We start from the raw sequence: 15,450 nt of genomic DNA on the forward strand, positions 1-15,450 counted from the left end.
GCCAGGTGGTGAAGTGGTCTAAGAAGGTGATGGCTTGCCCTGGGGGTCGGTAAATGACGCCAGTTGGAGGTTGGAGGGGGAATAGATGCGCACACAGTGCACCTCAAAAGAGGGGAGTGTAACGGAGGGTGGCAGTGGGATTTGGGTGAAAGCACAGTGTTCTGATAGGAGAAAACCTACGCCTCCGCCATGTTTGCCGTTGGGGCGGGGGGTGTGGGAAAGGTGGAATCCGCCATATGAAAGTGCAGCTGGGGAGGCGGTGTCAGAGGGGGTGAGCCAGGTTTCAGTGATGGCGAGGAAGGAAAGTTTGTTTGTAATGAAAAGATCGTGGATGAAGGAAAGTTTGTTGCAGACAGAGCGAGCGTTACATAGAGTTCCTGCTAGAGCAACTAAGGGAGTGGGGATTGGTGAATGGGTATGACGTTAGAAGGGTTGCGATAGTTTGTGGAAGGTCTTGGATAAGAGGAAGAAGCAACTGTGCGGATATGGCGAGGAGGACCAGGATTTGGAGAGATATCTCCAGCAGTGAGGAGGAGCAGAGAAAGTGTTAGCAGGTGGGAGCAAGAGAGAGCATGAGGTGGCTGTCTGTGTTTGAAGATCCAGGATTGAATGTTTAGGAATAATTTGGAGGAGGAGGTGAGATGAATGGGGAGGATGGAGGGAGAGATGAAGAGTTTCTTACTAGGTGGAGGGATTTGAGGGGTTACTAGAAAGTGGAGAACTTTAGAGGAAAAAGTGAGAGCTAACAGAAGCATAGTTAAAAGAGAGTAAGTGGTCAAAGTGTTGGTTACCTGACTCCAGCCCTGACTAACTGCCTCTGAAATAATTGCCACTTATCTCCGAAGCCACTTTGCACAAGAAGATGCGTGCACACCCCTTCACGCGTGCACCCCTTGCAGAGCTTCTAAATATATAGGGCACATTAAACTATCAGGTGAAGGGCATTGTGGGAGCTGCATATGGCTAAATTAGCAGCGGGTCGTCTCACCAGGAGATGACTGGGTGATCAAACACAGAGCTAGGACTCTAGTCTCTGCAGTTTAGCACCTCTAAAAATCAGATAAGATCTATAGTGGGGAAGGGACAGACATATGTGGGTATTGAATGGAGTGGGACAGATAAAGCAGAGAAGTTATGCAGAGCATGTACCAGTGAGGTGAATCAGCAAAGCAGAGCATTAGATTACAGCAGACACAGCAAGCAGAGAAGTTATGTAGAGCATGTACCAGTGAGGTGAATCAGCAAAGCATAGCATTAGATTACAGCAGACACAGCAAGCAAAGAAGTTATGCAGAGCATGTACCAGTGAGGTTATTCCACTGCGACCTCCACCACTCTTCCAAGGGGCATTGATATTGTCTTTTTATTCCACTGCGACCTCCGTCTCTCTTCCAAAGGGCATTGATATTGTCTTTTATTCCACTGTAACCTCCACCACTGTTCTAAGGGGCATTAAAAGCGCCTTGTTAAGCTACTGTGACGTTCACGTCTCTTCCACAGGGCATTGTTATTGTCTTTTTATTCCACTGCGACCTCCACCACTCTGCCAAGGGGCATTAAAACCGTCTTGTTAAGCTACTGTGATGTCCACGTCTCTTCCACGGGGCATTGATATTGTCTTTTTATTCCACTGTAACCTCCACCACTCTTCCAAGAGGCATTGATATTGTCTTTTTATTCCACTGCAACCTCCACCACTCTTCCAAGGAACATTGATATTGTCTTTTTATTCCACTGCGACCTCCACCACTCTTCCAAGGGGCATTAAAACCGTCTTGTTAAGCTACTGTGACGTCCACGTCTCTTCCAAGGGGCACTAAAACCGTTTGGTTAAACCACTCTGTACTCCACAACTCTTCCAAGGGGCATTGATATTGTCTTTTTATTTCACTGTAACTTCCACCACTCTTTCAATGGGCATTGATATTGTCTCTGTTTTCCACTGCGACCTCCACCACTCTTCCAAGGGGCTTTGATATTGTCTTTTTTATCCACTGCGACCTCCACCAATCTTCCAATGGGCATTTAAACCATCTTGTTATGCTACTGTGACCCCCACGTCCCTTCCACGGGGCATTGATATTGTCTTTTTATTCCATTGCGACCTCCACCACTCTTCCAAGGGGCATTAAAACCGTCTTGTTAAGCTACTGTGACCTACAAGTCTCTTCCAAGGGGCATTAAAAACGTCTGGTTAAAGCGCTCTGAGCTCCACAACTCTTCCAAGGGGCATTGACGATGTCTTTTTATTCCATTGTAACCTTCTGCACTCTACCAAGTGCATTGATATTGTCTTTTTATTTCTCTGCGACGTCCACAACTCTTCCAAGGGGCATTAAAACAGTCTTGTTAAACTACTGTGACCTCCAAGTTTCTTACACAAGGCATTGATATTGTCTTTTTATTCCACTGTAACCTCCACCACTCTTCCAAGGGGCATTGATATTGTCTTTTTATTCCACTGTAACCTCCACCAATCTTCCAAGGGGCATTGATATTGTCTTTTTATTCCACTGCGACCTCCACCACTCTTCTAAGGGGCATTGAAATTGTCTTTTAAATCTACAACGATCTCCACCACTCTTCCAAGGGGCATTAAAACAGTCTTGTTAAGCTACTGTGACCTCCTCGTCTCTTCCAAGGGACATTAAAACTGTCTGGTTAAACACTCTGAACTCCACAGCTCTTGCAAGAGGCATTGATATTGTCTTTTTATTCGACTGTAACATCCACCACTCTTCCAAGCGGCATTGATATTGTCTTTTGATTCCACTGCGACCTCCACCACTCTTCCAAGGGGCATTGATATTGTCTTTTTAATCAACTGCGACCTCCACCTCTCTTCCAAGGTGCATTAAAACCGTCTTGTGAAGCTACTGTGTCCTCCACGTCCCTTCCACGGGGCATTGATATTGTCTTTTTATTCCACTGCGACCTCCACCACTCTTCCAAGGTGTATTGATATTGTCTTTTTAATCCACTGTGACCTCCACCACTCTTCCAAGGGGCATTGATATTGTCTTTTTAATCCACTGTGACCTCAACGTCTCTTCCAAGGGGCATTAAAACCGTCAATTTAAACCACTCTGAACTCCACAGCTCTTCCAAGGAGCACTGGTATTTTCTTTTTATTCCACTCTAACCTCCACCACTCTTCCAAGGGGCATTGACATTGTTTATCTATTCCACTGCGACCTCCACCACTCTTCCAAGGGGCATTAAGACCACCTTGTTAAGCTCCAGTGACCTCCACAACTCTGCCATGGGGCATTGATTTTGTCTTTTTATTCCACTGTAACCTCCACCACTCTTCCAAGGGGCATTGATTTTGTATTTTTATTCCACTGCGACCTCTACCACTCTTCCAATGGGCATTGATATTGTATTTTTAATCCACTGCAACCTCCACCACTCTTCCAAGGGGCATTAAAGCCGTCTTGTTAAGCTACTGTCACGTCCATGTCTATTCCACGGAGCATTGATATTGTCTTTTTATTCCACTGTAACCTCCACAACTCTTCCAAGTGCCATTGACATTGTCTTTTTATTCCACTGCGACCTCCACCACTCTTCCAAGGGGCATTAAAACAGTCTTGTTAAGCTATTGTGACCACCACGTCTCTTCCAAGGGGCATTAAAACCGTCTGGTTAAACCACTCTGAACTCCACAGCTCTTCCAAGGGGCATTGATATTGTCTTTTTATTCCACTGTAACCTCCACCACTCTTCCAAGGGGCATTGATTTTTTCTTTTTATTCCACTGCGACCTCCACCACTCTTTCAATGGGCATTGTCATTGTCTTTTGAATCCCCTTCAACCTCCACCACTCATCCAAGGGGCATTAAAACCGTGTTGTTAAGCTACTGTGACCTCCACGTCCCTTCCACGGGGCATTGATATTGTCTTTTTATTCCACTGCGTCCTCCACCACTATTCCAAGGTGCACTGATATTGTCTTTTTAATCCACTGCGAACTCCACCACTCTTCCAAGGGGCATTAAAACTGTCTTGTTATGCTACTGTGACGTCGACTTCTCTTCCAAGGTGCATTAAAACAATCTGGTTAAACCACTCTGAACTCCACAGCTTTTCCGAGTGGCATTTGCATTGTCTTTTTATTCCACTCTAACCTCCACCACTTTTCCAAGGGGCATTGACATTGTCTTTTTATTCCACTGCGACCTCCACCACTCTTCCAAGGGGTATTAAAACCATATTGTTAAGCTACAGTGACCTCCACATCTCTTCCAAGGGTCATTATTATTGTCTTTTTATTCCACTGTAACCTCCACCACTCTTCCAAGGGGCATTCATATTGTCTTTTTATTCCACTGCGACCTCCAACAGTCCTCCAAGAGGCATTAAGACCGTCTTGTTAAGCTACTGTGACCTCCACGTCTCTTCCACGGGGCATTGAAATTGTCTTTTTATTCCACTGTATCCACCTCCACTCGTCCAAGGGGCATTGATATTGTCTTTTTATTCCACTGCGACCTCCACCACTCTTCCAAAGGGCATTGATAATGTCCTTTTTAGTGTTGAGCCACCCCCGTAGTGTTCGAGTTCGGTTCGGTTCGTTGAACACCCGTGTGTTCGCCAAACTGTTCGTCGAACTGTTCGTCGAACACCTTCGAACACCGTTAAAACCAATGGCAGGCAAACAAAAACACATAGAAACACATAGAAGACACCTTCAAAGGTGTCCAAAAGCTGACAAACTGCTCAGAAGACACAACTAACACATGGAAAAGTGACAAGTACATATAGTCATGTGACAAGAAAAGAGGTGGAGGAGTAAAAGGAGGGGGAGACACAGATATAGGCATGTCATGCCCTTCTAAAATCCAAAAAGTGAGTAGCCGACACGGCCTGTCCGTTCCTGCCCATGCCACCTCCGTGTCGCCGGGATTTTGCCAGAGCCGCGGTGGACCCTGACGGCCAGCCCCCCTCTCCCAATACTGGTGCCTGTCCTCTGGTGGGTCGAGCCCCCCCGCGGTGGGGGGAGTAACATCTGAAGAAGAAAGACCATCTTCCAGCCAAACTAACATGTCGACTTCTTTTCGTGGACAATGTGATACGATCCCTTTGTTATGGACACGCCCATCGCTACAAATTCCAGTTGAGGCACAAAAAACAGCAGGTGCATCAGCGGATATCAAGTGCTCCTTCAAGTGGGCTCTCCTCCACCTCAATTTCAACATCACAAATACTCCAGTCCTCAGAGGTGTCACCCCAATCGCACTTGCTTCCTCACAGCTCCCAAGTCTCCAGCTGCCCGTCTGAGTATGGGGTAACACAGATGGTTGAGTCTGCAGAGCTGTTTACTCATACTATAGCCTGGGAAACGGAGGTCTGCTCCAGAGCTTCTGTTAATCCAGATGAGGAAATGATCTGCACTGATGCCCAGAATCTTTATAAGTCGGATCCAGGACCAGATGAAGAAGGTTCTGAGCATAATGTAGACCCTCATTCCCAAACTGTAGCTCCTGTTGGTGGAGACAATGATGAAGACGATGATGAGACTCAAATACCTGATTGGAGCGACAACTTGACTTTTCGGTCAGGGCAGGAAGAGGCTGGCTTTGAGGACGACGGGTATGATAACACACAGGGTGATGATGACAAGGTTGGAGATCCCACTTACTGTCAACCCACAGTCATCCAGTCGATGAGGTCACCCGGGCCTTTGCCTGGCCTTGGGGATGTCGCGGTGGTCGGCTCCCTGGCCCGTACCCTGGGGTCACTCTTTAAAAGGGTGGATAATTGTTAATTTTATAAGAGTTCGTGACGCCACCTGTGGTATCTGGTGAGAAGCACCAGCGCTGCAGCAGTCCACTGAGGCCCATGATAAGGCAGCTCGATGGTATAGCTCCCCACAGGTGGAGCTAGGTCTCAGGGCAGCGTATGCAGGGGTAATGCAGGACAGGCGAGACCTAGCAGGGTCAGAGCAAGAACGGGAACGGACACAGTAGTCACTTCAGTACCTTTTACTGGAGGAAATTCAGACACATTCCGGAGCACTGTAGGGTGAAGGGTGCATATCAGGATCCTCCCCAATGAGCGGGTGTAGGGCCTCCTGTTCCTTGCCTCTGCGTAGTACGTTTCTGACCTGCCTGGAGCTAGGCCTAACTTTGTCTCTGTCCTGCGCTGGCTGTCCTTGTGGTAGGGCCTTCTCTTAGAGTTCACGCTCCCAGTATGCGGGGCCTAAGCGTCTCCTGGCTCTGTTACGTATCAGCATCTTAGCGATCCTGGGACTTGTAGTTCTCCAGGGATTCCGGTTATGCCTTACTGGGTCATAGAGATCCCGGTAAGCTCGGATCCGGTGTCCGGTAAATGCTTCGGGGTGAGCTGGTTAAGCTCCTCTGCCCCTTATGTACTAACTCGCCACTCGCCTTCGGCCTACTCGGGCCCTCACTAGGCTATACACGCTAACGGCAGCTTGCCGCGCTTCACCGATCTTATGGCGCCGGCACACCTTCAGCTCTATCTGGGCTCCCTGAATCTAGCTAGCTGGAGCCTCGTGCTCCACTGCTGAACTATTAACTGAGTTCTCTAGACTAGACTGAGCTCCACTGCAGACTGAGCTCTCTTAGGCTTCTCTACTGCAGGAACTCTTCAGAGGAACTGAACTGCCTAGCTCCACCTTCCCTATTTATATCCCTAACGGGCTCCCTCTGCTGGTCTGAGGTGGAAGGTGGAGATGTGTGAATGTTTATGGGGGCCTCTTGTGGAGGATTCCATCAATACACTCTTCTAGGATCTGTGATACCAAGCGCAGCGGGGCGTCACAGATGCTATTGACGACGAGGTTAGGTTGCGCCTTCCTGGACAGAGACGGAGTATTGGAAGCACATCAACAACTGCATCCTCAACCACAACTCTGCCTCTGACCACAAGTCGTAGTGGCTCTTCAGCCTTGCATAGCCTGGGCATTTATTCAGATCGATAAGGATGACCCAACTCGTGTTATCTGTAATATTTGTCACCAAAAGCTAAGTAGAGGCCAAAAGATCCATAGTTTGAGTACTTCATGCATGTACCGTCACATGGATATGAAGCATAAGTTGCAGTGGGAAGCTCACTGTGCTACAATGCGGCCTAGCAGGCTGGGCCAACCACCGTCTGCCCCATCTTGTGCATCCACGGCCTCTTCATCCTCTGTGACTGGGGGGACAGCAGTCACACATCTTTTTGGACGCAGACCTGCCACCTCTTTACCTGCAACAGCCAGTGTGATTGGCAGGTCGTCAGTTCATTGGGAAGTGGAAACACCTGCTGGTGTTGAGCGCTCTCTGACATCGAGAGCACCACCTTTGGATCAAGGCAACCTAACATGTCCGCCTGCATCTTCCTCACAGACCGGTAGTTTGCCGGGTACACCCTACTCAACCCCGTCAAAGCACAACAGCCAGCCCTCGGTCCCTCAAATGTGGAAAAGTAAAAGACCATTTCATCTTAGCCATGAGAAAGCTAAGAGGTTGAATTTCACCATCTGCAAGCTGTTGGCTACAGAAATGCTGTCTTTCCGCCTGGAGGACACAGTGGATTTTCGAGACCTTATGTCCGTCGCAGTGCCCCAGTACCAGATGCCCAGTCGGCACTACTTCTCCAAGAAAGGTGTGCCTGCGCTCCACCAGCATGTCGCACACAACATCACCGCTTCTTTGAGAAACTCTTTGTGTGACAGGGTGCATTTCACCACAGACACTTGGACGAGTAGGCATGGACAGGGGCATTACATGTTGCTGACTGGGCACTGGGTAACTATGGTGACAGCAGGACAAGAGGCTTCTGTCCAAGTCTTACCGTCCCCACGAGTTTTGCGTCAATCCTCTTTATCTCGAAGTTACTCCACTGCTTCTGCCTCCTCAACCTCCTCTCGGTCCTCCACCTGCACCCAAAGCCTGTCTGGTAATGCCACCTTCTTTCTAACTGCGCAGAAGGAATCCTGCACACCTCCTTACTATGCTGGCAGCAGGGCTCAACGGCATCAGTGTTTACTTTGAAATGTCTGGGAAATGTGAGTCACACAGCTGAGGACTTGTGGTCAGCTCTGGAGACCCAGTTTCATGAATGGTTGTCTCCACTGGACCTGCAACCAGGGAAGGCCGTGTGCGACAATGCTGCAAACCTTGGTGCGGCCCTTCACCGGGGCAATGTCACACACGTGCCTTGTATGGCTCACGTGTTGAACCTGGTTGTCCATAAATTTTTAGCCCACTATCCCGGACTAGATGGCCTTCTGCAGAGGGCACGGTCGCTGTGTGCTCACTTCCGCCGTTCGCATCCCGCAGCTCAACGACTTACATCTCTACAGAAGTCCTTGGGCCTGCCAGTTCACTGGCTGAAATGCGATGTGCCGACACGGTGGAATTCAACTCTGCACATGTTGCAGCGACTGTGGCAGCACCGACAAGCCCTGGTGCAATACGTTCTGACGTATAGCCTGGGCCAACGAGATCCAGAGGTGGGGCAAATCACGCTGCAGGAGTGGTCTCAGATCAGGGATCTATGAAGTTGACGCGCCCCCTGGGCCGTGGGGTACTCTGAGCCGGGCTGGTAGACGCTGGGGGTTGTAGTCACTGTGGCGGTGACCCGGTCCGTGACCCAGGGTGGTCAATCCAACGGTAATTTGTATATATAGATTTTATAATGTCCGACTACGCCACCTGTGGAGTGCGGCCAAAGGGGCCGCCGCTGCGGAACAGTCCTCTGAAGCTGGTGGTTTTGCAGCAATGGTATTATTACTCACCACAGGAAGAGTGTAGCTTCAGGGCAGTGTGGGTGGATGATGGTGGTTGTAGTGCAGGGAGTCAGTAATGAACACAGAGTCCGTGTGATGCAGTCCCAAGATCTTTACTCACAGTTGTTGCAGTCCAGATTACAGGTACCAGAGCAATCTCACCCGTCGTGCTGTGCGTACTCAGTGAGGGGCTCAGTCCACCCCCAGATAGCTCCGGAGTACTTAGCAGGACCCCCTTCTGTGTGTCCTTTCTCTGGCCTTCTCCCTGCACCTCACACCCAGTGACACTTCTATCCGGTATCCTCGGGCCTTGGCGGGCGACTTGTGTTCCGTCTCCTGGGTCCTATGTGGCTACCTTCTTAGTGAGACTGGTGTGGACTTTTGCCTGCAGTACATGAAATGCTGCAGCCTCCGGTTTCTAGTTGAGCCTTGCTGTTTCTCCTCTAGTTGAGGGACCGGTTCCCCTTATCTGGCCTGACCCCTCTACCTCCTGGTAGCAGCGGGAGTACGGGTGGCCTTCTGCACGGCCCGTAGCCCTAGGGTCCCTTCGGTTCCTGGAGCCTTCCTGCTCCCACTCCTCTCTTCTATCCTTCAGTCCTGGGCCTCCCAGGCTAGGCCCGCCTCCGGAGCAGAGCTCATGCCGAGCCTCTGCTCCTGTCACTTTTCCTCCTCTGACTGGCTTGCTCTTTCTAAGATGGCTTCCTATTTATTCTCTCCCTGTCATGTGCTCCCCTAAGCTGCTCCCCTAAGCACCCACTACATAGGACCCTCCCACCAGCTAAGGACCTGGGACTGTGCTCTCCCTTAGGAGCAATCTCGCCCTACCCCCACTGCGGGTATGTGTTGGATGCAGGTGAGATACCACACCTCTGGGTGAGATGCAGTAACTCTGTGGCGACTGAACCCTCAGGGGCGCCACACACCCTTCTGCACAGTTTTGAAATGGCGACGAAGATGTTTAGTGCTGACGACGACGCCATTATCAGCATGACTATTCCGGTGATTTACATGCTGGAGCACACATTAAAAAGAATTCAGAGTCAGGTGGTGGGACAAGTGGAGGTGGAGGAAGTAGAGGAGGAGTCGTATGCGGAAGGGATAACATCTCCAAGGTCCAGACGGTTGGCAGCACCAAGGCGGCAGGCATGGGAGGGTGGGGGAGAGGGATTAACCAGAGCGCATGGTAGCAGCCAAACTGTTGAGGAAGGTGCAGGAGCCGAGGAAGAAGTGGAGGATGAACTGGCGATGGGCATGGAAGACTCATCAGATGAGGGAGACCTTGATCACATTTCTGTTGTGCGAGGTTGGGGGGAGAGGGCAGAGGAAGGAAGCATGATTCTTACCTCACTACCAACACAACAAGGACTTGGTCCTCCTGGATGCGCAAGACACATGAGTGCCTTCTTGCTGCACTACCTGCAACATGACCCTCAGATTGCAGAATTCGAAGTAATCCAGACTACTGGGTTGCCACACTCTTAGATCCCCGGTACAAAATTAAATTTGCCGAAATAATTCCTGCCGTAAAAAGGGATTGACGCATGCAGGAGTATCTGCAGACGCTGTTGCAGAATCTTACATGTGCTTTTCCACAAAACACCAGTGGTGCACGAAGTGAATCTCACAGTTCTAACTTGCCAACCGTGGGACTGTCGAGTCTTCATCACTCAAACCGTAACAGTAACACAGTATCTGCTGGTAACAGCAATTTTGTGGAATCGTTTCACCATCCTTTGCAAGGCCACAGGAGACAAGAAGTCTGACACATAGTCAATGCCTTGAGAGGATGGTGCAGGAGTATCTCCAAGTGAACATCAAAGCCATGACTGTGTCACTGGACCCTTGCTCATTTTGGTATTCCAATCTGGAAAAATGTCCGGAGCTCGCCACTCACGCCTTGGAGATCTTGTCATGCCCTGCAGCCAGTGTTCTCTCTGAACGTGTGTTCAGCGCTGCAGATGGTGTGCTGACAGATAAGCGCATGCGGCTGTCCACTGAGAATGTAGACAGACTCACGTTCATAAAGATGAACAAATCATGGATTCGCAAGGACTTTTCTAACCCTGTGTTATCCTTGGGAGACTAAAAGCTTGAGGATTTGGTAATATTACCTCACCAACCGTTTTAAGCAACTGTGGGGCAATTGATGCCACTTAACCCTGGAGCGCATGACCATAAAAATCTACACTTTCATATACCTGGGGCCTTTTAGGCCCGTGTGCAAATAACATGGAATAACTCAAACTCAAATGACAAACAACTATATACATGAAGAATACCTAGAGTTTCAAAATTCTAACTAAAGTAATCTTGCAGAAAATAGAAAACAATTAACAGGGCGGGACTGCGAGGCCCCAGATATGCGTTCTAGGGTTAAGTGGTGTCTGTGCCACAATTTTGGGAAAAATGGAGACTCTTTTTGGAGTCCCCTTGCTGTGTCTTACGTGACGTTGGCATCGTCAATTCCAGGTGGGTTGGGTCGCTCCCCCCCCCTTTTAACTGTAAGAAACTACATACACTATGGCTTGGGGTAACACAGATGGTTGAGTCTGAAGAGCTGTTTACTCAGAGGTCTGCTCCAAATCTTCAGTGTCTGCTAGTCAGCGTAGAATTTTTAACTGCATCTAGCCTAGGCAATACTTTGGGCGTAGTAGCCCAGCTGCGAAGCAAGCTGCACCGCCTGTGTATCTAATAAGAATTTTTAAATGAATCTAGCCTAGGCAGACTGTGGGGACCCCCAACCAAACCAAGACGCTCAGCCCCCCTACTGCCCCCCTTTCCTTGACAATACAATAATGTAACTCTTACAACTGGATGGGTGAGGATCGGTCACTGCTTTATTAACTCTTTATACTCATTCGATTAGAAAGGCATTTTATTTCTAAAATAATTCAGCTTGTTGCAGCATGCCCTGGGTCTCCACTCCGGCAACTTGGCCAACAAGTGTAACTCTCCAACATGTCCTTTCTATTTCCAAGCCACGGAGGATCCTGCGTACTCGTATGCAGGACTCTGACCCCCACCCATCACTCTTAACGCTTGTTCCACTCCGTCCTGGAGTCCTGACAGGAATATGTCCAGTCCAATATCCATTAAGTGAAAACCGTCGGGCCGTATGAGGCCTGCTTTATCTCCTTCCAGTTGTCGGTGTCGTACCACTACACCGCCTCTGTCTCTTCTAAATTTTGCCATCCGAATATTTATTACCCGCCTTGTCCGTTCGATGGCCGTGATGTCTCGCGCACCTTGCCATACCGCTATCGGCACAATCTCTGATCATACTATAGCTAGTTTTGTGAAAAATTCTCTGAAGCGCACAGTGTCTAGTTTTATTATTGCCATTAGTTATGCGCTCTTGTGATGACCTAGGTTGTTTCCCCTGGCCTGTATAACTAAGGTGACAGGACATCTTGCCTCTCTGCCTACCTTGATTACCTCCATTAGTACCTGTGGCCATAGCAGGCCTCTAATACCTCTCCAGTTGAAATATGTGTTATGAAACTCTAATTTCCTCCCGCCTGGGGGGACTTTCGCCCTTTTTCCCTTTTTTCTGCCCAATATATATACGAGTGGCCTATCACTCACACTGTTGGCTTAGCGTCGCCTGTAAAAGAAACAAACCACGTTAGGATAACAAGTCCGGTCTTATGTATCTTGCCAAACACGTGGATCGCCATCTCCCTATCCTCTGAACATCCGTTTCTGACAGTCCTGCTCTTGCTGCTTCCGTGGCCGCGCCTATGCGGAATGAGTGTGTCCCGTAATCTTTGGGGTGGTTCCCTGCCGATGTTATGCATTTATTAAATATAGCTTGGAACTGGTATCTTGATAATGGCGTTCCATCAATGTGTGATAGGAAGAAATTACTGTGTGATCTGATGGTTAGATACGGTTTTACTATTGTTACCCGACTCAGTGTACCGTTTGTGGGTTGTAGAAGTACCCAAGTGCCCCTGCCCGCTGGAACCGTTTTCGATTTGTGTATGCGTAGAAGTATTGCATTATTGGCTATGACTACGTCCTGGTGTAATAAGCCTCCACTGGTGGTAATTTTGGATTGAGGGACTAATTCGCTTATGCATAGCGCCCCGAAGAAGGCGATCACAAATGCAGTAGACAGTAGTGTTGCTTCAAATTGTGAGTGTCATGTTAATGGTGTTAGGGATATGATGTGAGAAATCAGTTTTAGTGACACGGGTCGGGACGTCTACACTCCTGACTTGGCTGACCCCTTTTCCACCCTTTTATGGATTGTCTGATGATGAATCTTTGTCACATCTCCCCAATTCAGTAGTTGGAAGTGAAATGCTACTCCGGTCAGACACCGCTGCGCTGATACCCCTGATAGGCCACTCATCATTAGCTGGTGGAGAAATTCTATGGTGACTTGTGATCTGGCTTGTTCACATTGGTCAACCCGTCTGCCTGCTACTAGTCGTGTCCACTCTTCCCATGCCTTACCGTATGCTTGCCACGTCGACGGGGCAACTGACGTTCTGATTAATGGCATCAACTATTCGCCACTAGATCCCATAGGGAAGGTGGGCAACTGTTACCTGATGGGTGGGCGTTGTGGAAGAGCTCTGTGAAAATCTGCCAATTGAATTGTTATAAAGCGTTAGCAGCAGCTTTAGACCCCTCAGCATAGTGGCTAGCGCGGACGCATACATTGTGTTTTAGGCACAGGAATGCTAGCCGGCGTAGTAGGCCTAGCACTGGGAGAGACGATGATGCCATCTTATTAATGCAGTGCGCTAGGCTGGTGTTTTTTGGTATGAAGCGTATATTTTTGTAAGCCAGGAGCGCGCCCCATATTTCTATTGCTACCACTATTGGGAAGAAAAATTATTTTCAGGGCGAGATGCAGCTAAAAATTATTATTAATTTACAAGCTGGTGGAGCTTGGTATAGATGGCCTAATACAATGAGTCCCACACACTGCTAGAAGGCCAAATATTTTTTCAGAGCTAGATGCAGAAAAAAATTATATTCAGTTTGTAACCTGATGGAGGTCAGTATAGATGGACTAATAGAACAAGTCCCACACACTGCTAGAAGGCCAAAGATTTATTTCAGAGCTAGATGCAGATAAAAATAATTTTTAATTTGCAACCTGATGGAGGTCAGTATAGATGGACTAATAGAACAAGTCCCACACACTGCTAGAAGGCCAAATATTTTTTCAGAGCTAGATGCCGAAAAAAATTATATTCAATTTGCAACCTGATGGAAGTCAGTATAGATGGACTAATAGAACAAGTCCCACACACAGCTAGAAGCCCAAATATTTTTTCAGAGGTAGATGCAGAAAAAAATTATATTCAGTTTGCAACCTGATGGAGGTCAGTATAGATGGACTAATAGAACAAGTCCCACACACAGCTAGAAGGCCAAATATTTTTTCAAAGGTAGATGCAGAAAAAAATTATATTCAGTTTGCAACCTGATGGAGGTCAGTATAGATGGACTAATAGAACAAGTCCCACACACTGCTAGAAGGCCAAATATTTTTTCAGAGCTAGATGCAGATAAAAATTATTTTTAATTTGCAACCTGATGGAGGTCAGTATAGATGGACTAATAGAACAAGTCCCACACACAGCTAGAAGCCCAAATATTTTTTCAGAGGTAGATGCAGAAAAAAATTATATTCAGTTTGCAACCTGATGGAGGTCAGTATAGATGGACTAATAGAACATGTCCCACACACTGCTAGAAGGCCAAATATTTTTTCAGAGCTAGATGCAGATAAAAATTATTTTTAATTTGCAACCTGATGGAGGTCAGTACAGATGGACTAATAGAACAAGTCCCACACACTGCTAGAAGGCCAAATATTTTTTCAGAGCTAGATGCAGAAAAAATTATATTCAGTTTGCAACCTGATGGAGGTCAGTATAGATGGACTAATAGAACAAGTCCCACACACAGCTAGAAGGCCAAATATTTTTTCAGAGCTAGATGCAGAAAAAAATTATATTCAATTTGCAACCTTATGGAGGTCAGTATAGATGGACTAATAGAGAAAGTGCCACACACTGCTAGAAGGCCAAATATTTTTTCAGAGCTAGATGCAGATAAAAATTATATTGAATTTGCAACCTGATGGAGGTCAGTATAGATGGACTAATAGAACAAGTCCCACACACTGCTAGAAGGCCAAATATTTTTCAGAGCTAGATGCAGAAAAAATTATATTCAGTTTGCAACCTGATGGAGGTCAGTATAGATGGACTAATAGAACAAGTCCCACACACAGCTAGAAGGCCAAATATTTTTTCAGAGGTAGATGCAGAAAAAAATTATATTCAATTTGCAACCTTATGGAGGTCAGTATAGATGGACTAATAGAGAAAGTGCCACACACTGCTAGAAGGCCAAATATTTTTTCAGAGCTAGATGCAGATAAAAATTATATTGAATTTGCAACCTGATGGAGGTCAGTATAGATGGACTAATAGAACAAGTCCCACACACTGCTAGAAGGCCAAATATTTTTTCAGAGCTAGATGCAGAAAAAAATTATATTCAGTTTGCAACCTGGTGGAGGTCAGTATAGATGGACTAATAGAACAAGCCCCACACACTGCTAGAAGGCCAAATATTTTTTCAGAGCTAGATGCAGAAAAAAATTATATTCAATTTGCAACCTTATTGAGGTCAGTATAGATGGACTAATAGAATGATGCTATGCCCAAAAGGTTTT

Source organism: Phyllobates terribilis, unplaced genomic scaffold (assembly GCF_046119375.1).
Source record: "Phyllobates terribilis strain yellow unplaced genomic scaffold, ASM4611937v1 Scaffold_10__3_contigs__length_209671492, whole genome shotgun sequence".
NCBI classification, from domain to species: domain Eukaryota; kingdom Metazoa; phylum Chordata; class Amphibia; order Anura; family Dendrobatidae; genus Phyllobates; species Phyllobates terribilis.